Below are 26,966 nucleotides of genomic sequence, written 5' to 3' on the forward strand. Positions count from 1 at the left end.
GTGCAAAGAAAAGCAGGCAAATGGGACCTCAAGACAACAGAGCAAAGAGGGTATCTCTTACTCTTCTGAAATATTAATTATTTCAGATTACATGCCAAGCATATTGTTTCAAACATGGATTGAAACACTTCCAAAAGGTATTTCACTTTGCTAGTCATGCAGACATCCTCTTTCTGTGGTCCAGTGGATCTAAATACAATTTTGGAATTTAACAAGGGGACGGAATACCAAAGCCAGTTATTTCAATACCTCAGTTGATCTTTGACCAGCTTAACAAAAAACACAGATCAAACTTGTTCATGGAGAATTAACTTGTTTCATTTTCAGCAAGTAAACAAAGAACACAAAACTTCAGTTCAAGTAATTATCCGAGCCTAAATGTTTTTCAAGTTAATCACGGAACAAGATCACCTGTGATGGCAACTCAAATTGGATGTCATGCCTCTGTTCTTTGACATCCCAAACAAAAGAATATGTTGAAAATCAATATTAACTTGACACAGATAGCAATCAAAGACCATGCATGTTTAAGATTAAAGCCAATACCGGACTGGGAATCGCCATTTTGTGCATGTCAGCACCGGATCTGGTGAACGCATGAAGATAGCGCAGACTGACATGAACATGAGCATTAGTGATGGGTGTGATACAAAACAATATGCACCGACGATGTCATAATACTAATCACATCACTCATACGCTTACACCGTGACAGTTGATTGATCAAACATACAGACCTGACTCGGTGGATATAAATACGCCCTGCTCCGATCAGGACACGCTAATTAGGGTCCCTGTCTTCGCGCCTTCTGGCCCCAGCCATGGACGCTGTATAAGGTGAACGGACACAAAATATATGAATGAGAGCATTGGGTACTTTAATGCTGGAGTTGCTACTCTTTCAGCTATGTCATAATCATGCCTGACTTGTGTGGCACAAAGTCTGTCAGAAGCTTTGCCGCCTTAAGGAGAAGGTATGAGAGTTAATCTATAGTGTATGGCATTCTGACTAAAGAGAGAGCCACGTAGACAGTCCGAGAGATTACCTCAGTCAGTTTCTTGGCCATGAAATAGTCTCTCTTACAGACCCAAGAGCATATGGTTAATATAACAATCACCCCAATCCTTCTCTCATCCTCATTTCAGCTCATGGATGAAGAATCCTTAATACTTGATGGTTCTCTTTCTAGAACTATTATTTGTCTCCGCAGTGCCATTAAGAGGCAAACTGGAGAAAAATACTTCTTGTATGGAGAACTTGGATATTTTCTTTTTTATAAACTGGAAGCATTTCACATTGCATGTCCTTTTATATTGCTCATGCCGACAGTGAAACAGTCACAAAGATCAATATTTGACAAAACTCACTGACTTTAATTAGGAAATATTAATCAGGAAATTTTAAATCAGACTTTGGAACATTTACGGAAACACACAGATGATAAAGACAATTTACTGTTTGGAAGAGAAATGTGAAAATTTCAGACAATATGAATGCAAATTAATGTCTGAGGATTTACTCTGGAGTGTTGCAACTTTCACACAGGCTTTACCCTTGAAGATGAGGGTAAGAATTGGTCTTCAGCAACCTGTGGATAGCTCCTGTTCACACTGAAGTTCTACATGAAACTGGCCTCAGTGCTGGTGGCGGTGTGGACACAGTGCCAGACTATAGTGCTAGACTATCGAGCCCTGTCCTTCACTATTTGCCATCAACAAATGTGGAGCAAACATTACCAGCAAACGGACTATGATAACCGAGTCAACATCAACTCATGTAATTAGCATTGTTGTCAATACTGCATTGATTTTCTAAGTTTGTGAGAGGAAGTCATTTTTATTGAGTGTCAGCACCCACAGTGATGTGTTGGATTACAATGCCAACTCGACGGACAACAATATAAATATAACCAATGTTGGTTGCATATATTTGTAACAAACAGGGTTTAGGGTCAAAGATGTTCAAAGTAATGTTGTTATAACGATACATCACTACACTTGCACTCCAGCTGAACACTGTTATTGGTTGGTTGGTTGGTTGGTTGGTTGGTTGGATGGTTGGATTGATGGTTGATTGGTTGGATGAATGGCTGGTTGTTGAATGTCCCACTGAGCAATATTTATATGGTAGTGGTCTGCAGGCAATCCAGTGATCAATGGCAAGAGCATGATCTACACAGTTGGGACACAATCCCATCAGTGGCCTCTTACGACAAGCTACAGGCCCCGGGATAATCCTGGCTCAGAAAAGATATAAGATAAAATCTTGCATGGGACCATGAGATTTAACTGTTTCTGATCGTTCATCAGAAAACTAATAAACGACAAATAGCACATTATCATCTGTATTGAAGCAACTTCAAGACAACTGATCATGAATTGCAATGAGTTAAAACTCTGTAGATCTACTAGCATCACCACTGGTGTCTGTTTTCTGGTTTTCATCAAGGTCAACGATTTCAGCTGTTTCTTCTTTTTCATTTGTAGTCTTTAACTTCAGTATCGGATGAGATAGTCTCGTTAGTAGATCCTTTTTGGTAGGCATCCGAACGCGGACTCTGTATAGTGCTGCACAGTGCATAAACGACACAATACTGCGAGGTTCAGAGTTTATCATAACCCTTGCAGTGCAGATCGTTTTGTAGAGCCCTGTGTAACTAAGTTCGAAGTTCCATACAGGAAGTTATATTTCAAAGATCTAAAAGACGTACAAAGCAATGGGAATATGTTTGTTAGAACAAAATAATGACCAAGTCTGACCTGGGTCTAAACACTGTCATGTAGTTTTACCACCACTGTCACCTCTCTGCCTATAACTTAAATAAGATACATGTGATGAGATAGTAACTCACCAACTGATAACTTACGCAGTATGCAGTTCAACCAAAATCTTTGTAGGAGCACTACAAAATCTGAAAGATCTTTCAGACCTATTTGACACTTTGATACTTTACAATCATGATAATATGGTTAAAACCAGACCACATTCACACCCATTTTGTTTTTAATTCATATTTCAGCACATCCTGCTCTCAAGCCCAATAGGTTTACATGAAGCATATCCAGCTCTCATGCCCAAGAAGTTTACAATAATACACATATTGCTCTCAGGACCAAAACTTTAACGTTACAGCACATCCTGCTCTCATGTCGACAGTTTTACGTTCAGATACACCCTGCTAAGACTGGTATCAATATAGATCTATAGATCTAGATAATATTTCGATAATCAAGGCTATAGTGCTAGCCAGTGTTAGATTCTGCTCTTATGACAAAGGGATTTCACATTAACCTAGGTAGAAGCATGCAAATCTTATGGCAAAGAGATTTTTAGACAAACAACTAGTCTCTGAAATGAACATATTTTACTGAAAAAAAAAGTTCATAGTAAAAACCAAAACAGTGAAATAATGAAATGGAGTCCTGACACTTCCATGTTCAGAAGCTAAGGAAATGCAGATTTGCCACGTTTTCTAGACTTGCGTGGGCTTTCTTAGATATATTTGCTTCAGTGTCTGTACGAAAGACTAAAAGATTTGCATTAAGACACATCCAGCTCTCATGCAGAAGTGGCTAACAATAAATCACAGCCTGCCCTTATCACCAGGACATTTACATACAGGTATATGTTGCTGGCAATCAGCTGACTCAATCTGCCTTGTGTTATCAGAATACCTTATCCACTTCAAATGATAAATTTGGTTCTATATTCACTGATTTTACAAATCAGTCCGTGCTTACCTAGTCCCTGATATATTTTTGAGTGTTTGCCCCACTCTGACATACAATTTGTAATTGTCTGGCAGTGACTATTATGTCTTGTATTTTCTAAGATTGAAGTCAACAATATGACGTTATTTTCATCCAAACAGTGTTTGACCATCTTTTACCCCTAACATATTAGTTTCATGGTTGTAATGTCCCTTTGGACACTAGTGTGGAAGTTTGGTTTATGTACAGCTTCATTTCTGTGTGCTATTTTTATGTTACGTCACAGAAACTTACGTCACAGAAGCTAAGTCAGCAGTAAAGCAGTATACCGCAAGGTGTCAGGCCACTGTAACAGTGTTATGCATGCATTGTGGAATATCCCCTACTTTTTGTTCATGGTACATATGATATAAGTCTGGGGTTATGGAGTCATGATAATTATTATAATTGAAGGATTGAAACTTTCTGTGGGTCAATGACAGGATCAATTAAACTATTAATGTTTTGCACTTGTCCCTGGGTCAGTGATGAGATCAATTAAGCTACTGACATACTGCAACTGTCCATAGTTTGATGACAAGATCAATAATTAGATCAGTGTATTGTATTTTTCCACAAATCGACGACAAAACATCCACGAACAATTAGAAGATCAACAGCTGATTTCAATACCAATCTACACTACAATTCAATACATGAAATTAATATGGAAAAATACAGGTTCTGTAGCTCACTTGAATGAAGAAGAAACCTTGCTGGCCAAGTTCAAGTGGGGCTGCAAATTCAGCAACACTAATGCTTGAACAGTGCAGGAAACCTATGCCAAGCATCAGCTATGGTGTTTCTCTGGTGTCTAAGGGGATGTTGATGATGCATGTTGTAATGGAAGACAAACAGGTCATTACACAAGCTGGATGTGTGGTAGCCTAGTGCTTGAAGTGTTTGCTCATCATGCCAAATGCCTGGGTCTAATCCCCACATGGCTACAATGTGTGCATTTCTGAGTATATCTATGGTGTCTCCCACCCTGAGATTGCTGGAATATTGCTAACAGTAGCGGTAAATTCAACTCAGCTCAAAGTTAAGTGATTAGGTATTCCATTGAGCAGATGCCCAAAACAACATCGGTTTTCTTGTTTTTGTTACAATGGAAACGTTTGCAAATTACTTACAAGGACTGTCTAGTGGCATTCAATTACCTCACAGTTTGTAAAGTGATCAGGTGAGGGCCTTATGTACTATTTATCCAATCAATTTAGTCTTAATCAGAAATACTTTTTGAATCAAGAAAGATTGAAAGCTGTTATGAACAACTTATACCTAGTAGCAATTAATACACCTCTGTGTTAAAATCATTACGTTTACCTCCTGATACCCCTCATCACACTAAATATATCTGCTTCAGGTGAACTTTACACCCATTGACAAATGTACACAAACTGTTTCAAAATAGTTATATAAACACACAAAAACATAATGCCTCTTCTAAGCATTTCTTTTTTAGAAAGTGTGATGAAAATCTAAACGTTTTTTTGGCTCAACAAAACGATCACCAAACTGGCTGAAATTGAACAAACAGACTTTTAAAACACTGAATAAGCAAGGTAACATATGTGTTAAAATCTGTGTTATATCTGTAAAATGCTCTCAAATATTCATGTCATAAGCGTCAGGATACAAACCCAGATATCTCTGAACTAATCTATTACATTCCAAATGATACTTTTAACACCAATACTATAGTGAATGTTAATTCACACAAATTGGTTCAGACACTCCGTATCAGACTTTTTGCTAACAACACTTACATTTTACAAGGCATTAATGTCATTTAAACAAGTAGTTATCACTCCATGAGTTTGGTTAAACAATGAACTGTTGACTGTGAATCAATAATTCCTTGTTGTGTTTGAAATCAATGTTAAAACTGCTCCATAAACGATAACAGTCTGTTAATCTAAATAGCCCTTAGTTACTATTAAGCATGAAGCAGCATACAAGTGTTCGCAAACAGTCTATTAAGATTCTTAACTGGCCATATTTCTAGATAGAGAATATTAATTAAAGTAGTATATATAAAATAAAGAGCCTAAGAACATAGCCTTGTGCAACTCCTGTTTGCATCTGCAATGTTAAATAACAATCACCTTCAACTAATGTGTTTGCCATGAACATATTTTGATTGCCTGTGAAGCAGTGCCTATCTATCTGCAGGAATAACAAGCACTTGGGCCCTATATACTCTATCAGAGCAATCACGTGTGCAAGAATTTCAATTTACGCACCTATTGCCATCTTCCAATATGCAACTCCATACATAATAGATCTAGAGATTCCAGTCATAAAGATTATTTTACAAGTCTCCACACACTTGGTTTATATATCAAACCACAACCTTCAAGATTTCTGCCTCTTAACAATACCTTGTTATAGATCACATATCAATAATTTATAAGAGTACTAGATTGATTTACTGTCTGAATAGTATAATGCAAAAACCCATGGAGGCTGAAAGGCATCTAATGTGACAATGCTGAACAATGCATGTATCTGGATGATGGAGGGCCATGAACACAGCCTTGTCATCTCTTACAGCTCAACATGGGACTATTGGGGCCTAAAGGTCTCAAGCCCTGTGCATTCCATGGCCTGCTAAGATGCATTCATCAAAAGATCAATAACCAGATTTCCACCAATTATTATCCAAAGGTTTGAAACTCACCCTGTTCATATGTGCAACTTGCATAGACCTAAGAGGGATGATTGGCGCAATCAGCTAAGCTGCTGCCATTTTCTGTTGCTTCCGTTGGCAGAACAGAATTCAAAGATTGAAATCAGATCCATGTTTCCTTTTTCCACATTTCTCCCATGTCTTCAACTGCCATAACATAAAAAAAATAAGATTGCGAGTCCTCGTAATTTTACCTTGCTTATTTGGATATTCACATTTGAGAATTTTATTCAACTTAGGATGCAAGTTGTGTAACAAATTATCACAGTTTCAAATCACTATCATTGGTTTGAATTACAATGTGGTATGCACATCAAATGAAACAGTGAGAACATATATGGTTGATCTTAGTTAACACACATCATGTACTGCATGTGCATTTGTTCCACTGTTCCTTATACTGCTCTTACCCCATGAAATATAAACCCATAATAGTGAGTTGTTCCACTGTTCCTACTACTGCACTTACCCCCATGTAATATATACCCATAATAGTGATTTAAAATTATGATCAGCTGTTTAACAACTTAGTTGAACAAAATTGTGAGGATTCCCAAGCTTAATTTCACTTTATTTCATTTACTTTTTTGTTTAAAGTGAAATTCATTGGTACATTTTCACAGCAAACAGACTAAAAGCACTTAATTTCAATACTGAACTGACATGCTGTTGTATAACTGGCAATATTACCATCCAAAGAGGTGTTAAATCCAGCTTACCCATGAAAATATTTACACCACTGCCATAATCTAGCTGCTGACATGAGAGCGGATGCAGCTTGGTGGAGATGTAACTGCTTGCATATCATGTGCATGATCATGTCAACACTGAATTAATGTTGGAATAACAACTACACAGTGATTATATATGTTCATACATAATCATTATGATCCACTTAAATTAGCTCTCTATATCCAGTGCAGGTTTTATTAATGCTGGATTTTACTAAAACAAATGTTTATCAGACAGTCAACAGAACACTGCAAGCAGTAGGATGCACCGATGTAGAAATTAACCTGCACAGTTTACAGGACCAGATAGACATATTTGAACAGATATTATAAGGAAATGCTTAGTCCCTGATTTAAATAAAATACTAGTCAGTCGTACAGACCCTGAAGTATATATATCCAAGAAAGCCTATGCAAGTCTAGAAAATGTGGCAAGTCTAGATTTTCATAGCTTCTGAAAATGAAGAAAGTCTCAGGGCTCCATTTCATTATATTATTTTTTTTCACTATGAAAGTTTTTTCAGTAAAATATGTTCATTTCAGAGACTAGCTGTTAGTCTAATAAAATACCAATGGAAACAAATCAAAGTACAAGTGTTCCTATATTCTTTTCCAGATTTCTGCAGAGGGTGTGTATTGCACTGTGGGTGAGATTCTAGAAATAAAGGAACACTTGTATTTTCATGTGCTCCCCTATTTGTTTCTGTGAGTATATACTGACAGGCACCCAAGTGAGATGGAAAATTCAGAACTTGAACCCGAGTGAATCTAGACTTGCTTCATTAGAGATTTAGCATGGCAGGAAGGATTGGGCACAAGGGGAAATCATGCAGTTCAAGGACTGTAAAGACAGGCTATGGCTACTGCTGCAAAGCCTTTAAGTCCTACAGGACCTCTATGCCTAGAACGCTGATGAACTCAGTGACTGAGGCAGGGGATAGATCTCAGCATGTGTGTATAAAAGGGGCATATTTCCTGTGAGCAATCTGACAAGTGTGGGTCAGCCAGCTACTTATGGTCAAAGGCACCAACAACAAATCAGGTCGAATGTCATATGACAGGAAATAAAACAAATTGCTTGACAGTCTGCTTTGATGTGAAAGGAGGAGGGTTTCTGGACAAATGTAGAGGAAAGGTCACTCCATTCTTTCTCCCCAAAACCTAGCCGGATAAATTAAGTCCAACTCAAGTCTGGAATGATTTTGCAAGTCTGGACAGCCTCATCTCTATCAAATTAAAGAACATAATTTTAATAAAATGTTCATTTGGATGTCTTTATAGAAACATATTTTTAAATAAGGTAATGTTACTTCCAGAACTTAATAAGATGAGATAAGAAAAGATATTTGTATAAAATTCCATTAACAGAGGCAAAATTTTATGAACTACAGATATAAACATAAAAGGTACAAACATATAGAAATATGCATGGATGATCCTTATCATAACAATTAGACACTAGATGCTACATAAGCAAGGTATATAATGAATCACAGTAACACGACATACGATATAATGTGTAATATAATGGCCTAGCACAATCAAGAAGTCTTCTATATTTGTTTGAAGTTATATATATGGTAACAAATTATTTCTAAACATAAGGCTAAATTTTTCGTTTGCAGTAAGACTTTGAAATGTATTATTTTCAGATAAAAGGGACTTAAATAAGTACCATCTTTTTTACTTCTGAATATTTAGAACAATACATGAAAAAGTGCTCTTCAAGGACTGAGCACCTACCACAGAGACGGTCTTGCAAAGGTGTTGCTGGTCTTGTTCTACCTTGTTTAATTTGTAGCCTGTGATCACTCTGTCTTAACTTTATGAAGTGGACACCGTGTTTTTATCAGCCTAAGATCACTTCTCCATTAAGAAAGTGAGAGAGAGTGAGAGAAAAAGAGAAAGAGAGAGTGAGAGAGACAGTGAGTGAGTAAAGATCCATTACATAAGGGCACAATGACAATTATTATGACAAATCAGCATTTGCCAATACCTGATGATCATCCTCAACTTAATGCTTGAATCAAACTAATTTTCCAAAATAAGTCAGCTTCTTACAATGGAAAAAGTACTGAGCACACACTTGCTTTGGAACCATGACATACATGAATACACATCAGTTTTGATCTCTGTCCAGCTTCAATAAAGTAAATACTGTTATGCCACTACCACAACATAAACGTAATTCAGGCGAAAACAGTGACATAAGTGATACAGTTCCCAATCTAGATCAACACCACTGAGGACACAAGTTAAATCCATCTTGTTTTGACTAAATCCACCAACCCACCAGGAAGCCGTATGAAAATATTGGTTCTTTTCCCCAACTATCTCGAACTGCTGTTGTTCAGTGATTCAAGCATCCTGTGAGAGTTCCATCAAACGGAACTACCAAGTCAGAGCAAGCTGAGGGTTCTTGTTAATCGTCCTTGTCACATGCATGGTCTGTCAACGGCATCTAGATGGACCCGATTTGAAGACAGTGATGATCCTGACCTGCAGTCAGGATGCTGGACTCATCCATCACACCCAGTCAGATCTGATCAGGTTGTGAAATATTATCATTGATCTAATAACAGCACATTGATTTCTAAAACATTTTGTGTTTTGCAAATGACTTGAAACATAGTATACGCCATTATCAACCTGTTGTACCCATCTAGTTATGTACAATAACTATTCCCGCAAGTCAACATGGGAAACGTACAAACATCCTCTGGCACCCTTCAGCAGTTCCATTGTGTCTCTATAATACTTCATTCATTATTAAAACAAATTAATAAGAACAACACTAGTATTCTATGCAACTCAGTTTTCACAATCTCTTTTGTCCCTGACATTTTCAAGTTTTGTCATACTGATTATGAAAGATGGTGACGATTTGCAGGTGAACTGACTGAGTCAATCAGCTACCCAAGAGTCTTTGTATATTTAAGATGGGTGTTATTTCACAACTCGCAATCCACAAAATGGAACCTGTCAAAGCCAGGCAGGATACAAGTGAACACTCACATGTATATGGTAGGGATGTCACAATACATCGATCCAAGATACATCAATACTTTTTCCAAGACCATACAAATATCAGTGCATTCAAAACTGTATCGATATTTAGTTTTGAAAGTATTGGTTTAAATATTTTAATGTATCATTTACATTTTGCAATTGTATCATGTTTTTTTGTGCTATGACAGTTATCTTTCATGCACAAAGATGGGAAAATAGGAACTTATTAATCTCTGAGAAGGAACTGATGATACAGAAGGATCATGCGTGTCAATGCAGTGAGTGAGTGAGTGAGTGAGTGAGTGAGTGAGCGAGCGGGTGGGTGAGTGAGTGGGTGGGTGAGTGAGTGAGTGAGTGAGTGAGTGAGTGAGTGAGTGAGTGAGTGAGTGAGTGAGTGAGTGAGTGAGTGAAATCACAGCAGTGACACCAGAAGAGGGCTTCACACATTGTACAGATGTGAGGAACTGAACCTGGATCTTGAGCATGACAGCACTGGGATATGCCTAGTCTACAAGAGAAACCTGAATCAAAGGTATCCCACAACATGCTGATGTTTCTTACAAAACCATCATTGACTGCAAGTATTGTAAGAGAGATAAGGTCAAGGAGTTCACTTCATACTGCACTTTACTGACATACAAGACAGCAACATGACAACTGATGCACACTAAATACTTTTAATCATAGGGTGTCATTAAACTGTAAAGATCACTATCAATATATTAAGTCAAATGTTATTACATCAATGAATAAGTTAATACAAACATTAATTATTTTGAATGGGTATACATATAACTTTACCTACATAAACCTGAAGTTAAAAAATAAAATGCTAAATATGAACTAAGTTAATTCATAAAATGTTCAATGTTTCTGTCCAACAGTCATGACAATCTTAGTCCACTTGATAAATCTATATATTTTTGTTGTTGGAAATGTTTCGTTCAGTGTGAAATTCATCTGTCTGTCTGTCTGTCCATTCATCCGTTTGTTAATCTGTCTGTCTATAATTCAATACATCCGTAACTTTGGACACAGAGCTAAGGGCCTTCAGAAATCCAGACATGGGAATAGCATGATCTGTCTTCGAGGCCGTTGATTCATGTTTGTTCTTATTTGTTCTGTCGTTATTGATTCAACTGTTTTGTTTTCCAAGTCTGCTTACGTAATAGAATACCAATATTAACTCATCAAAAATACATCAGAAAAATCGTTTGGCAATTAGAAATATAAATAAGTGACTGTCTTCCCTTTGATGTGTGTTTAAGCCCATTCTTTGGGGATGTAAGATTAATCAACATTTGTGACATTCTGAAAAAGGAATCAGTCCAGGTACAACCCATAATCATAGAGCAAAACCTCAAAAGTGAGGTCTTACTGCAGCTACTGCATGCCGCAAGTAGATAACAAAGCTGGGACTAAATAAACTAGAGGCTGATAGCAAGAACAGATATCGAATATGAAATCCATTCAGCAACATGACATACCACCATTTTAATCAGCATTATGAACAATATCTGGGTGTGATCCCCCTGAAGTAGAGGAAATATTTCAAATCCACAAGCAGACTGCCCATAAACCCATCAGTTTGTTAAACCAAGATTCAATAAAATTGATAATGATAATTTCACGTTCTGATATGATGTGGCCTACCTTTAGAATGCAGCAGAACAACTTTCCATGCAATTGACGGCTCGGTTCAGGTGAGGTCAGGTAAGGTCAGGTGAGGTTAAGTAAACCTTAATGTCCTCACGAGATGTGCTCTTATGCAGTAACTGAGAGAATATTTCATCTCTTGATGGACACAAATGACACATGGAAATACATCCACACTACAATATGCCACCTGGGCAGAATCAAAAGTGAGTTCATACACAATCAGAAGACTTGCTGCTTCAAATAACCATCATAAAAAGTTCAAGAAAACCTTTCTCGTAATCACACAGATCTATAAGTGTCCACTTAACGTTTAGCCACTAGGTCATGTGGTCAAGGAAAATGAAAATGAACTCTTCCTGTTCAGACACAATTTCAAAGAATTCTTTACATGAATTCATACAGTTATTCTTGCACTAAGAAGCAAAGTGAAGGGGCCATAAGAAAACTGTAAGGGTCTTTAGATTAAGGTATTAGTTCCAACCTCTAGATCAACTCGATATCTGTATAGAAACAAAAATGAAAGCCTGTATACAATAAAACTGATATGCCACATTGAAATGAACACCAGGGATAAATATGAATTTCATTCAACAAACTGACAATTCCAGTGCTAGTTGTGATCAATCAGAAACAGTAATCTAGTTATAGAGCATTCACATAAAACACTATGGTGGTACTGAACACTTCACACACTACCTGAACAGTCTTGTGAAAACAGGCATGAGACTTTCCCTCTTGCCAGTGGCTGGTGCCACCGAGTCCAGAAACTTACTGGATCAAAAGAAAACTGACTATGCCAGAGTACATCTCAAATTGATCCAATTACTTCGAAACATATGACAAGACTGATTGATTGTGTACAACTCATGTGAAGACTTCACCTTGGTGAAGCTCGCAGTCGGGGGAAGACAGATAGACCTGAGGTTGTGATCAAAGCTCACATAAATCCCCAAAACAGACCCAACACGACCCGAAAGTCTCCAGTCAATTTATCACAATTGTATTATCAGAACTTACATGACAGAATGGATCTTGAGTACAGTCCCACACCGGCTCTGGTGATAGACTATGCTAACAAGCTGAGTCTGCTCAGTGCGGCTCCACACAGCGATAGGGAGCGAGCGAGCATACACATGGAAAACAAAAACAGGAGGGATGTAAACAATGGGTAAAGCAGACTCACCAATGACAGTTGTCCAGTCCGCACTGTCAGCTCAGGCCAAACTAACACATTCACTGACTTAGTAGGACAATTTCCGATAACAGACCACAATCCTACAATCCCTGGTCGGAGAAGGAAGTCAAGTCACCTTCCGGAGTCCGTCTGCTGGAGTGGAGTCCGTCTGCCCAACAACACAGCCAGATGATTTCTATGGAATTCTGTGGCAGTGTTTTTCTTGATGCTACATTATCCAGATGTCTTCTCCTGAAAAGATCACACGTTATGGAGCAATTCTCCTTGGCAGACAGTAGAAATTAACCCACACTGCAGCACTACATTCAGAGTTCACTTCATTACTCACAGCACATGGTCCGTGACCTCTGACCCACAACACTGTGTGCAGAATTACACACTGGTAATAACTGACCTTCTGTCCCCTCCCAGAGTAAATGAGCAGGATTAGGTGGTGAATGGAACACCTCTCTCAAGCTGGACCAGTCCACTGACAAAAGGGGGTGACAGAAGATAGAAATACTGGCTAAAGCAAGATGCAATGAAATGTGTTCCCTCGATATAACACAAAATAAACACCACAACAAAACATGCAGTAATACTTTAATTAATAAGTTTTCAAACTGACACACTATTAAAATAAATCCCAACATAACTCAATATTATTTGAATTTATGAAAATATCTACAAAACAAAATGCATTAAAGTGAGGGCGTCACAAAGAATGGATCACCTGAGGCAGGTTTGTTTCTTGTGATGATTGACAAGAAATTAGTCATAAAGTTACCAAATGCAGCTCTTGTTAAGCTATTTCTATCATCTTCCCTCAAAATGATTAAAGGCACACTGGCCATCACTGCTTGTGTTAATCTTAGTATCAGTTTTTCTTTGATAAGTCTGACAAAAATAGCTGTAATCGGTATTGAAGCCTATTAGAATTTACCTCATAATTGCCCCAGTCTGGGTTGTGTCAGGACCAGTATTATATTACCAATAATTTCAGTATAATGTTTCCAAATTGACTAGCTGACCCATATTGCTCGATAACATTTGTATGTAATGCAAAAATCTTAAAATTTTATGAAAAAGGGGCAATGATGCTTACAATTCTGATCAAAGCCAGACCTATTTTATTTGTTGGTTTACAGATTTTGTCTCCAGCATACCAAAGGGCAGGAAAAAAAATACATATATATAAATCACCAGTCAAAGCTGTAGCCAACATGAGTTTTTCAATAGCACTGTTTTTCAAGTTCTCACTCGCAGAGGTGCTCGAAGCACTGATTTCAATCACAAATATGGTTAGATAATTCAGTTTAAAGTCTCTGCGAACAGACACCGGAGTTTTAGTGGCCAACAAACTGTCTTAAGTAGTCAAATTCTTGCTCCCATAAATTTTTAAAATTTGGAATTTATTTTTCGAGCAGGGAAATTTATTTACTTTTTTGTAACTCTGGAAAAATATACGACCAGCAAGTCCATAAAAAAAAATAATTAAATTGGTCTGGCCCATTGTTAGGAGTTGAAAGCAGAACATACTTTTGTGTTACTGCTTCAAGTCATACAATTATTTAGCTGACAGGAGATGAAAAACAAGATATTTTTCAGGACATTCTGCGATTATTAGTAAATTGCCAGAGACACTTATTTCATGTCTTATGTTCATGCATGGAGAAATGTCACCATGAAATGTGTGTCACAGTGATATAAAACTCAGTTGTCCAATAAGAGGTTGCCAGCATACTTTTGATACCTGTACATTGCACACATTTAGAAACAGAATCGTTTTTGGCATTTATTGCATTGTTTTGAACACCATTATTTTTCCCAACCTTTGTTTTTAACACCTTTTGTGAAAACATCTGAAATAGATGAGTTTACAGGAGAACAAATCCAGTCATTTTCACCAAATTATATTTCATCAGTCAAAATGTATGTTTCTGATGCAAGCTATAGTATGCATATGAAATGGACACTCCACTTACTGCGTACTATGTTCACATCCATAATAAATTTTATGAAAAACATCATAAAGAGATCCAGATAAGGCACATATTTACGTATTTTACTCAATAAAAAGCACATTTACTCAGTTAAGTAAAAAAAAAAACGCATAAGAATCACTAAAACCCAAAAGATCTTTAATACCATGGGTACTTTACTCAGTTAACTAAACTACCTTACATGTGATAATTCGTTTGTATATTTATAAGTGTCAATTATCCAATATGGATAAGAAACTATGGGTGAAAATACTCAAATCTTTAAACCAGTGGGAGTACACAAAATGCTAGTTACTCCTAAAAACATGCAACATTTAATGTGTTCATTAATAGCTTTCATTTCCACAATAGCTATGGTAATGCATGAGCAAAACAATGCTGTAGATAGTTGTTGACTGTTTCAACATGTTTCTAAATTTGTTAGTGTGAAACTGTTTTGCTATTTTTACCTGTAAAATGGTATTTTGGATGAAGATTTGAGACCCAAATTTAAAGACCTAGTTGTGAAAACCCAGTTATTTTAATATTTGTTAAAGCTACCTATTTCAATAGAGTAAACTACAAAATAACGCCAAAAACATTTAATTTCTACATATGTGAGTACTTGAGTACTCTGTGCTATAAAGAGACATTGTTCTACTGCCTCCTGATAATGAAACTATGAAACATTTTGGGCCTGGAAACTATGAGATTGTCACTAGTATCCTGTACTAAAATGGCACATATTATTTGTGCCACGTATGAAACTGAGAATACCATTAAGTTAAAATAAACAGAAAAGTAAAATGTGATGCTTGAAAAGCTTCAAACAGATCTGGAAATTTGCCTTAACCTATACACACACATCTCTTGGAAGAGTGTCATGGTTCAGATAAATCAAGTGAAAGAGTCACTAACAGGGGAATGAACTTCATTCAAGCATACATAGAGTGGCAGGGGTAGTCAAGCATGACCAATCTTACATAGCTCATTTGAAAGCAATTCAAAACCTCAGATGATGAAGAAGATGACATTCTATAACTTAATGTTCCAAAGGTCATTATACAGAAGAAAATGGATGCAGTTATACATTCACTTTACATCAGAGTTGAGCAATAAATTCCACATCACAGCACATGAATAACAGTTAATCTACACGGTCAAAAGGGTACATCCATAGTAAATTCAGGAATGCTCCTGACACAGATAAAGACATATCTTTTACCTTTGATGTACATTATACCATACGCAACTTCTTGTAAACAAGAAATTACTCAACTGTGATATTCCTCAAAAAAATATATTATATAAGAATATTATGCTTCCCAGTCACTCTGAAAGAGGTGAGTACAAAAATAATGCTTTACATATCCAAACAAACTCACTTGTCACAGAAGCTTAAAGACTGTCCTGCATAAAAAACATGTTCAGTAATGGTTTGCCATCACCAATGGTCATAACGACACAACCTTATCTTCAAACCCAAAATTTCAAATAAAGTATGCAGTCCTAAAATGTCTAATTGTGACATGAAGGAGGGCGTGCTTGGTAAGATGCAAGTCTCGTCACAGAGCAGTTTAATAAATGGCACTAGGAATACATAGCTTAAAGGACGCCGGGCACCAGGTGTTAACTTTACACGAATGGTGGCATTAGATTCATTTTCCGTGAAGAATATTGCTTTTGTGATGTTTTCTGAAGCGCTACTGTGGTCATGGTATTCACTCTAGGCTAATGCTCAGTCTCTGAATATGAACAATTGTGACAGAAACAAACAATCCCACTGAAATTGAAAGGAGACCTGAGATTCAGAGGAACCTCAGGAAATCTAGTCCAGCTTCACTTTGGGCTTTAGCACTACAGAGAGGACTTGACAGCAGGGATAAAAATGTGGTTCAGGGACTGTGAGACAGACTATATTCACCCTACAACATCGTACTGATGATTGAGTGAGTGACATTGGTTTAATCCCACTTAAGCAATATAAGAGCAGAATACAGCAGAACTTGGCTCCACACTTTGTACCCATGGGGGGATACGAGGCGAGAGAGAGACAGACTAGATTAAAGTTAGAGAATTATTCAAAGACCAAGGACATAGCAAGGTAAATCATGATTAACGTACATGACCACATTTCTGGGATAATTAGGGATATGTGATGATGTAATTTGAAACTCCTGACTGTCCAATCAAACCGTGTTTCATGATCTCTCACATAATTTCAACTAGCCGTATATGTGCCATCATCTTAGACACATGCTACAACAAGGGCAATTCGGTAGTCTCTTGGTTACAGCGTTGGTGCATCATGCCAAAGACCTGGGTTCAATTTCCCACATGATTACAGTGTATGAAACCCACTTTCTGGTGTCTTCGTCCTTTTTTTGCATGGTATATTGCTAAGAGCCACAAAACCCCATACTCAACCACAACACGGAATTAACCATACCTATTCTGTAGTGGAATGCGTCATGTCTCACAGCATTATCTCCCTTTGCCATCTTCATGAGAGAGAATGAAAGGTCCACTTGAAGACAACCAACCTGTACCTGGTTGCATTGCACAAATGCTGGACATCATGCTAACACTGATCCAGTACAAGTTACCACTTCCAAAAGGTCTGTTAATGGAAAGAAAATCAATTCCTGCATGGGTCAAAAGTCAGGGGATGTTGATAATTATATACACGCTCAGCTATCTTCGGAGATTTCTCTGTTCCGTCCCATTTGTCGGTCGCGTCCTGAAACTCATGCATCAAAACATGGCGTCAAAAAGTGGAAGGAGCACCCGTATCGGTGAGTTTTGTTTTTAGATTTTACTGTTTTCATTTTTATAATTATCCATCTTTGACCACCCGCGTTGAATGTGTTTGCTTATGAGGTGTTGTCAGAGCTAAAGATTATCTTTATAGGAAAAGATCGTCACTACAAAAGAGCGTCATAAATCATGCCCCCCACCCCGAGGCTACCGATGTTCAGACGTAAACAAAGCGACAAATCACAGAACGGAGCCAAGAAATCTCTGAAGATGGCCGAGCGTGTTTCAAGTAATACTGACATTGCTTCCGATAGGGGTGTTGTGTTTATGTCATTACTGCTACACTACCAATATCGCTGCAATTGTTTCGCAAGGGGGCTGCGTCTGTTTACATTTGAGATGCAATTCCTTCAAATTTGCCGTAATTCCTTCAGTTACTTAGGGGGGCCTGAGCCTGTCATTGGAAAAATATTATATATCACATGAAACTCGTATTTTGGTATGTTGTGAAAAAAGGTTTGGAAATTTGTGGCTCAGAACAGGTTAACGACTGTTGAGACAAACACAAAAGAGTCGTTCATGTTGTTGGGTCATGATGTCATCAGGATTTCCAGTGGTCACAAGAGACTATTGAGACAACCTAAAGGTGGAAAAACTCTTGCACATGACAAATTTTTTAAAGCTGTAACCGGTGATTGGAGACAGCCCAAATATGCTTTGGTATAAGCCTGTACCATATAAGCTGTGCCATCTAAGGCCTCCTCCATGACACAGATAAAGCCGGGCTTCTTGATGCAGAATTGAACAATACATCACACTTATATTCTAAACGCATGTATGTTATGATTATTAATGTAAACAAACACATTTGCATTACGTTATAATGACTAGTGTATTCATGAACTTTACACTTAATCTACCCGTGAAGGTCCCGGGGTAGAATAGCCCTTCAACAACCCATGCTTGCCATAAAAGGTGACTGTGCTTGTTGTAAGAGGAGACTAACAGGATCGGGAGGTCAGGCTCGCTGACTTGGTTGATACATGTCATCGGTTCCCAATTGCGCAGATCGATGCTCATGTTGTTGATCACTGGATTGTCTGGTCCAGACTCGATTATTTACAGACCGCCGTCATATAGCTGGAATATTGCTGAGCGCAGCGTAAAACTCAACTCACTCACTCACTCACTTACACTTAATTAACTTAGTACTGATCACATAAACTTCTAGTTGTAATATAAAAATGATATTCACCAAAGTTAGGATTTTCTATCCATCGAGTTTGTTGAGTAGTGTCTGAGACATTAAAAAAGGAACAATCTTATCTTATAAATTCTTCAATCTTTAAGCAATTTCATATATTTCTTTGCGATTTGAGGTAACATACTTTGAATTATGCCAGTAGAGTATATGGATAGGTTGAATGCGTTCAGAAATGCCAATAAAGTCCACTTTTAAATTAGCTCTCAGTCAGGACGTTCTTCTGATACGCACTATAGTCCATACAGAGAAACAAACATTCTCAGCAATAATTCAGTACAGTAAAGATGCATTGTTGCCAGTGAACTCACTAGTAATGACACAACTAAACAACTTTTAAACTTGAAAATTCACATATACATTGTAAAATCTATTTCAAATATAATACTGGTAGCTCTTTAGGCAGACATGATGGTATATATGAGTAGAAGCAAAAGTGCACAAGCTGATCAATTTTGACTCCATGCGTAATAGGTGAACAATACTGTGCTTTCATTAACATTCTGATATATAGCTAATAATTACTGTAAATGTTATAAATAAGTTATCTACCCTTGTAGCGTAACCTATTTGCATGTGAAATATTACTGTCTTTGTCTTTTTGATCATGCATGCCAGTTCAGACGACATATCTGTCAACCAAACCACAAATGTACAGCCCACTATATCCGGTTTGAACTGTATGAGATCATACACTGTGGGGATGAGTGACCTCTTTCATACTCCTTGAAAAGCATGGTTGCAGTGGCATGCAGTTTCAAAGTGTTTAATGCCCATTCACCAAGATTCCAGATATATCACAGCGATCTGTAATTAATCGAGTCTGGACACCACAATCCACTGATAAACGGTATAACGTTCAACCTACGCAAGTGGGGACTGATGACATGTGTCAACCAAGTCAGCAAACCCAACCACCCGATCCCGTTAGTCGCCTCTTATGACAAGCACAGGCTACTGAAGACCAACACAGGCTACTGAAGACCAATCCTCAGTTTCATACAGAAATGTAACATGTAAGGATGAAAGTTTTAACATTTTACAAACAAAACATGCTTTGTTTGTTGTCTAACTCTTATGTCACAAACATTTATGATTTTTTCAGTGTAAAGAATCAAGTCTGCACCAGATAATCCCATGTTTGAAAAGATGAGGTCAAGCACAAGCAAGTGAAAAAGTCTGAACACCTGAACCCATCAGTCACCTCTTACCACTGGTCTCGGAATACCAGGTCTAATCTGGATCCTCATTGGAAAAAGCATATTCAAACATTATATGTCCTACAAATAGACATCTAATTTTGACAGGAACATGCATGTTTAAAAAGAAGCCCTGGTGAAAGGGAAGAGAGAAAGCCCCGCAGTCTAGACATTTAGGGCTCTAATAAAACTGTATGGGCTGGGTGGAAGGGAAGCTAATATTGTTAAAGGACCAAGGGATCAACAAAGTGAGTCAGTATACCATATAGATGGCTACGCCTCTTTTACATCGGATCAAAAGAATATCATGCAAGTTACAAATATCATCGAGATTTGTAAAACCTATGTACATAAACAGAGCACAGACAAAAAAACACCAATTATTTATTGTCATCAGACCTGGATTCTTTTTTCTCTATTTCTTGCTTAATGAGTCTTTTGGAGAGAAAGAAGTCAAAAGATCATTTTTGATAATGTTATGTTGTTGTTTTTTTTATGTTGCTTGCTGCAATGTCCATGCTATAACCATAGCCTGATTATTTCTGGACAAGATAAACTGGTGGTTGATATCATGAGCAACATCCCAAAGCTCTGGAGTAAAATGACATGAACTCAAAGACAGTCCTTACAGATTAACCACATGGGTCCCATTCCTCAAAGTGATCATAGCACACAAACGATCGTAACTCCCATAATTTAACACTGACTTTCGACTGTTGTAGCACAAAAATGATCGCAACTCCCATAATTTAACACTGACTTTCATCTGTTGTAGCACAAAAATGATCGCAACTCCCATAATTTAACACTGACTTTCAACTGTTGTACCACTAAGGTGACCGTAACTCCCATAATTTAACACTGACTTTCGACTGTTGTAGCACTAAAATGATCGCAACTCCCATAATTTAACACTGACTTTTCGACTGTTGTAGCACTAAGTTGATCGTAACTTCCTTAATTTAACACTGACTTTCGACTGTTGTACCACAAAAATGATCGCAACTCCCATAATTTAACACTGACTTTCGACTGTTGTAGCACTAAGGTGATCGCAACTCCCATAATTTAACACTGACTTTCGACTGTTGTAGCACAAACATGATCGCAACTCCCATAATTTAACACTGACTTTCGTCTGTTGTAGCACAAAAATGATCGCAACTCCCATAATTTAACACTGACTTTCGACTGTTGTAGCACTAAGTTGATCGTAACTTCCTTAATTTAACACTGACTTTCGACTGTTGTAGCACAAAAATGATCGCAACTCCCATAATTTAACACTAACTTTCGACTGTTTTAGCACAAAAATGATCGCAACTCCCATAATTTAACACTGACTTTCGACTGTTGTAGCACTAAGTTGATCGTAACTTCCTTAATTTAACACTGACTTTCGACTGTTGTACCACAAAAATGATCACAACTCCCATAATTTAACACTGACTTTCAACTGTTGTACCACTAAGGTGATCGTAACTCCCATAATTTAACACTGACTTTCAACTGTTGTAGCACTAAGTTGATCGTAACTTCCTTAATTTAACACTGACTTTCAACTGTTGTAGCACTAAGTTGATCGTAACTTCCTTAACTTAACACTGACTTTCGACTGTTGCAGCACTAAGATCACTTTTAGGAAGGGGGTCCTGATCCATTAAGTTCCATCTACAACAACAAGAGTCCCAGAGCCAAGCCACCTGACCCAAGCCACCTGACCCATTAAGTTAAACCTACAACATGGAGAGTCCCTGAGCCAAGCCACCTGATCAATTAAGGTAAACATACCACAAGGAGAGTCACATAGCCAAGCCACCTGATCAATTAAGGTAAACATACCACAAGGAGAGTACCAGAGCCAAACCTCCTGATCCACTAAGTTCCTCCTACAACAAGGAGAGTACCAGAGTCAAACCTCCTGATCCACTAAGTTCCCCCTACAAGAAGGAGACCAAGAGCCAAACCTCCTGATCCACTAAGTTCCATCTACAACAAGGAGACCCAGAGCCAAACCTCCTGGTCGACTGAGTTCCCTCTACAACAAGGAGACCCAGAGCTAAGCCTCCTGATCCAATAGGTTCCCCCTACAAGGAGACCCAGAGCCAAACCTCCTGATCCACTAGGTTCCCTCTACAACAAGGAGACCCAGAGCCAAACCTCCTGATCCACTAGGTTCCCTCTAAAACAAGGAGACCCAGAGCCAAACCTCCTGATCCACTAGGTTCCCCCAACAAGAAGGCATTTACCAGAGACAGACCTCCTGGTCCACTGAGTTCCAACTACAACAAGGAGTACCAGAGTCTGACCTCAAGCCCCACTAAGTTCTGCCCACAACAAGGAGTGTCACAGAGCCAAACCACCTGCAACACTTTGAACTTTCCTCCCACATTAAGCCATGATGAAACATAAATACTATTTGAAATGGCATGAAACCAAGCTCAATAAGTCACTTACCACTTTAAACTTCAGACAATTCTGAATTCATCCCAACCTTTTACTGAAACCTTGCTCCAGGTAAAACAGAATTTTTGATCAAATGAACAATTTGTCAGGGGAGCAGCACACTAGAGTGACTTACTAGTAAGTTTTATGATTCAATGGTACAAACTGAAGAACTAATGAACCAACCGTTGCAAAGACCAACAGACATATGCAGTGTTCCAACAATATCACCCCACACTTTTTCAAGACTAATAATTACTGAACTCTTAAAACATGCACTTGTACAAAGTCTGCCACCAGAAGAAATCAATAGCATACAGTCATTAAACACACTTCATAATGGAGTTGTAATCTCGAAGTAAAACAAGATTTTCAAAAAAACACTCGTTAGCTGCTGCAATGTCTGTTATAATGGCTGAAAAGCTAGAAAGATATATGGCTTTTCTTTCTGAAATTTGACAATGCCTTCAAGGTTTTGCCGCCATTTCTTTCGATTTTTCTGTTTTCTGGCAGACTCCTTGTTGCGAAAGGATCAATCGGGCTTTCAGGTTCCATACTGAAACTACTGCTCATGCAGCAGGAACAGTATCTAAATTTAATGACTGTCACATTTGACAAAAGTTGACGGTGCACACATGAGCCAGCAATATTGAACATGGGGTAACAGACACTGGCAAGAGAAGATCAATTTCCAAACAGGAACATGAAACTAGGTATCTTGACATGAAATTCCTCTCAGGATGTACAAGATGTTGCAACATTGATTTCTGACGACACTTATACATGATTGTACATATCACAGGAAACACTACATGACCTTTGGGGTCTTTCATAGACTTCTGACATCTTTGCTGATAACCATTGTCTGGATAAGTCATAGCGAGATTTATCTAACGGTTTGACTTGCACAAAAGTCCCAGCATATTAAATGGCAGTGCCTATATGTGGTCAAGATCCACCATTGCATTGATACATCTCAAACATGACACTCTGCAGTAATTGGGATTCCCAATTTGGTGTTAATTCATATCATAATTCTGCATCAGTTTTCAAAAGACTGATTGATTGTTTGGCTAGAGTTTAAGGCTGAAATGAGTAATATCCCAATTACTGAGTAATATCCTAAAATAACTAATCAACCAGTGAACTACAGCATGTGAACTGGAAAATCTAGTGATTGACACTGTGACGAGTCAAGGCTATTAGGATACCATGTACATCAACAATACTGACAACCCAATCCATTCAGTCACCTCTTATGAGTGAATGAATGAGTTTAGTTTTATGGCACACGCAGTGTTATTCCAGTCATATGGCAGTGGCCTGTAAGTAATCGAGTCTGGACTAGACAATCCAGTGCATAAGCATTGATCTACACAATTGAAATATGATCACATGTATCAGCCAAGTCAGCAAGTTTGACCACCCGATCACATGAGTCAGGTCCCAAAAAAGAATCGGTTACTGAAGACCACTTCTAGTCTGACACGGATCATCATGGGTATACAGTGTCTGGACTGGAGAATCTAGTGACTGACACTATCAGCTTGGGTCAAGACAAGGATGGGTCTAGAATGTACCAACAATGCTTACAACCTGGTTGCTGTTGTACAAAACAACCTTAGCACTAAGACTACATTGTCTCTGCTAAGGTATGGGAGTTTCAGTCACATTAGCGCTAAAATCATACAATGGCACCCTGATCTTGTCACCTTTTGTCACCATTGGTTGGGGGGGACTATTTCTTATCCACCATACTAAATATTAGCAAGAATCCAGCCTGACAATTCGTCTGGCAAAGCTTCACCTTGTTCCCCTGTGCAGTGCAACAGTACAAAATGGTTAAATCTGATTGGATGAAATATTAGATAAGAAAGATAGAACTTTATTATCCTGAAGAAAATTCTTTTTGCATCAAAAAGGGCTTCAAAATGAATGTATACAAAATTCACAAAAATATACACAATAATTAGAATAAAAAAAATGAATGCTGAAGATTCCATACAATTAACCACGTAGGAAACGAGGCCGAGTTAGTAGCTATCGCATACAAGGTGACTATTCTAACACATTTGTTGCATTAATAACAGGAACACTAGATGCTATGAAGTAGGGCTCCAGAAAATTTTTCATTGTAGGAGTACATACGTCTTATTTTTTTCAGTATAAGAGTACTGGGAAAAGTTAGAGTACGGAATGGAATTTAGTGGCGTGTAAACTAATCATATGTTTCATTTCATATAGGAACCACAACACTGCTACTCTTGTGTAAGCAGGTCAATAAACAATAAAGCAATACTTTTTCAGATAAATATGCCCGTAAATAATTCTAAGACCGTACACCATTGCTGTGGTGCATATCTGCTACATTTTTCATTTTTTTCTTTCTGCAGATACCATAGGGCCCTTATCTGGAGCCCTGATGCAGGACTGTCAAGCTCTGTTTGTTTTAAGGTAGGGTAATTTTAGTTGCCTTTTTGACAACTGGAAAAGGACAAGGAAACAGACACCAGTCATGTGAGATAAACTGATTGATATCAACCACATCTTGGCAACAGTTACAAAATACAATGCATTTGTCTCTGTGAGTTTAAAGACACACTTAACTATCAATGCATCAGGTCTAGACAGACAATCCAACCACTGATACATGCGGGAGGATCCACAACATCAGGTTACGATGACAAGCAATCAACTCAGTCACCAAGCTTGACCATCCCATTCATTTTGTCACCTCTTACCACAATCATGGTGCCAGTTGGTCAATATTCTAACACAGGCCAGACCAATTTTATTTCTTGTTTTACAGATCTACAGTCATATTTTTTCCAAGAATAAGAAAAGAAAAATATAAAAAATAAAATGAAGCCTTGATAGATATTATATTTCCTTGAATCCCAGTATGTGGTAAGTGTAGGCCATACAGAAATGTTATGAAGGGTTGTAGGTAAACAATAGGATGACGTAAAGACCAAGGGAGATAATTCAGGGATAGGTAAGGTATTAACCACTAGGAACAGCTATGACTTAGGGTTTAAAATTTCTATTGAATGTCTGTATGTCTCCGTGCCACCACCTGAATAAGGCTACCATAAGGTTTACATTATAATTACTAGGTTTTTATTGCCCAAAAATATAAACTTACAAGAACATATTTTTCTACTGTTTTCTGCCTCACATACACTTAAAAAATTGCTACAGGTAAGATAATTTTAATATATACAAGGAATATTACTTTTGGTTATTTTTTTTCCCCCTCCTTCCTTTCGGTTTTCTAAGGACAAAAATCTGTATTAAAAAAAACCCTAAGTTTTATGTAATTTTTTTTAGAATATTCTTAGTAGAGGTTGATGGGAACCTTATTCAAACTCCCCAATAAGATTCTCTAATACATTACCGCTACTACCATGTGTGCATGCATGCAAGCGTGGGTGCATGTACATCCGGTACACAGAAGTGTGTATGTACAGATGCACACATGTGTGTGAGAGTCTGTGTATATGTGCGAGCATGCATGCTTGTAATAATAACGAGATATGACGCATCATTCATTGTCCTACACTGAACACTCCAAGACAACTAGTTTTGTGTGTCAAATGTTTTATGGGGACTGAATCCCCAAACTTCCCCTCTCAGGGCAGACCCTCGAGCCACTGCCCCATGAAGTCGTCTACAGCATGGGGAATCACGTCAACAACATTCTGGAGTTAAACATACTGTGCATAAAAATCAAAGATATATAACAAAATAATAAGAGCTCTAAATTTGATTAAAAACCGAAAGTGTAGTGTGAGGTTTTAAATAAAAAAATTATAGCTTTTGTAATTTTGTTGTTTATCTCTGATTTTCAAACACAGTACGTTTATCTCCATTCTAATATAACCTTGTTACTAAGATTTTGAAAATAAATGCATGCTCCGGGACGGAAATAATTCTTGAATTGCTAATGTACTCTGGTACAGTGGCACTAGTAAAATCACTTGCCCTGATAATTTTTCCACTATACCAGCCGATTTTCTTGTTGATTATTTAATAAACAACATAATTGACAATGGAACATCCACTGGACACTGGTACAGCATGATATACAAATCAGCTTGCCCAACAGAAAAAACACTAAACTGTGACGTCAGGCAATGGGTTGTTTCCACCCCTGATGCTGTGTTGGAAAATCTTGGTACGTAACATGATTATATACCCCTGAATGACTTTGATTAACCAATCAGAATCCAGTATTTACTAAAGTCACGGTGGAATATGTTTTTAGGTACACTTTGTAGTGTACCAGTATATGTTTATATCCATTA

At 37.7% G+C, this 26,966-nt stretch overlaps 1 protein-coding gene across 8 annotated transcripts in view; it reads right to left on the minus strand.

The window, feature by feature from the left end:
- LOC137256532 (zinc finger CCCH domain-containing protein 10-like) overlaps nt 1-26,966 on the minus strand; it is a 239,880-nt gene that overhangs the window by 108,426 nt on the left and 104,488 nt on the right. Inside the window, exons 2-3 of one of the 8 annotated variants that reach the window (XM_067794384.1) lie at nt 13,025-13,267; nt 6,434-6,589 (exon numbers count right to left, since the gene is read on the minus strand). The exons of 1 other annotated variant lie outside the window; for it this stretch is intronic. The gene's annotated coding sequence lies outside the window, so the exon portion shown is untranslated. 6 more of the 8 variants (XM_067794382.1, XM_067794379.1, XM_067794380.1 and 3 more) reach the window with 6 other exon arrangements.

The sequence above is a fragment of the Haliotis asinina genome, chromosome 11 (assembly GCF_037392515.1).
Source record: "Haliotis asinina isolate JCU_RB_2024 chromosome 11, JCU_Hal_asi_v2, whole genome shotgun sequence".
Taxonomy (NCBI): domain Eukaryota; kingdom Metazoa; phylum Mollusca; class Gastropoda; order Lepetellida; family Haliotidae; genus Haliotis; species Haliotis asinina.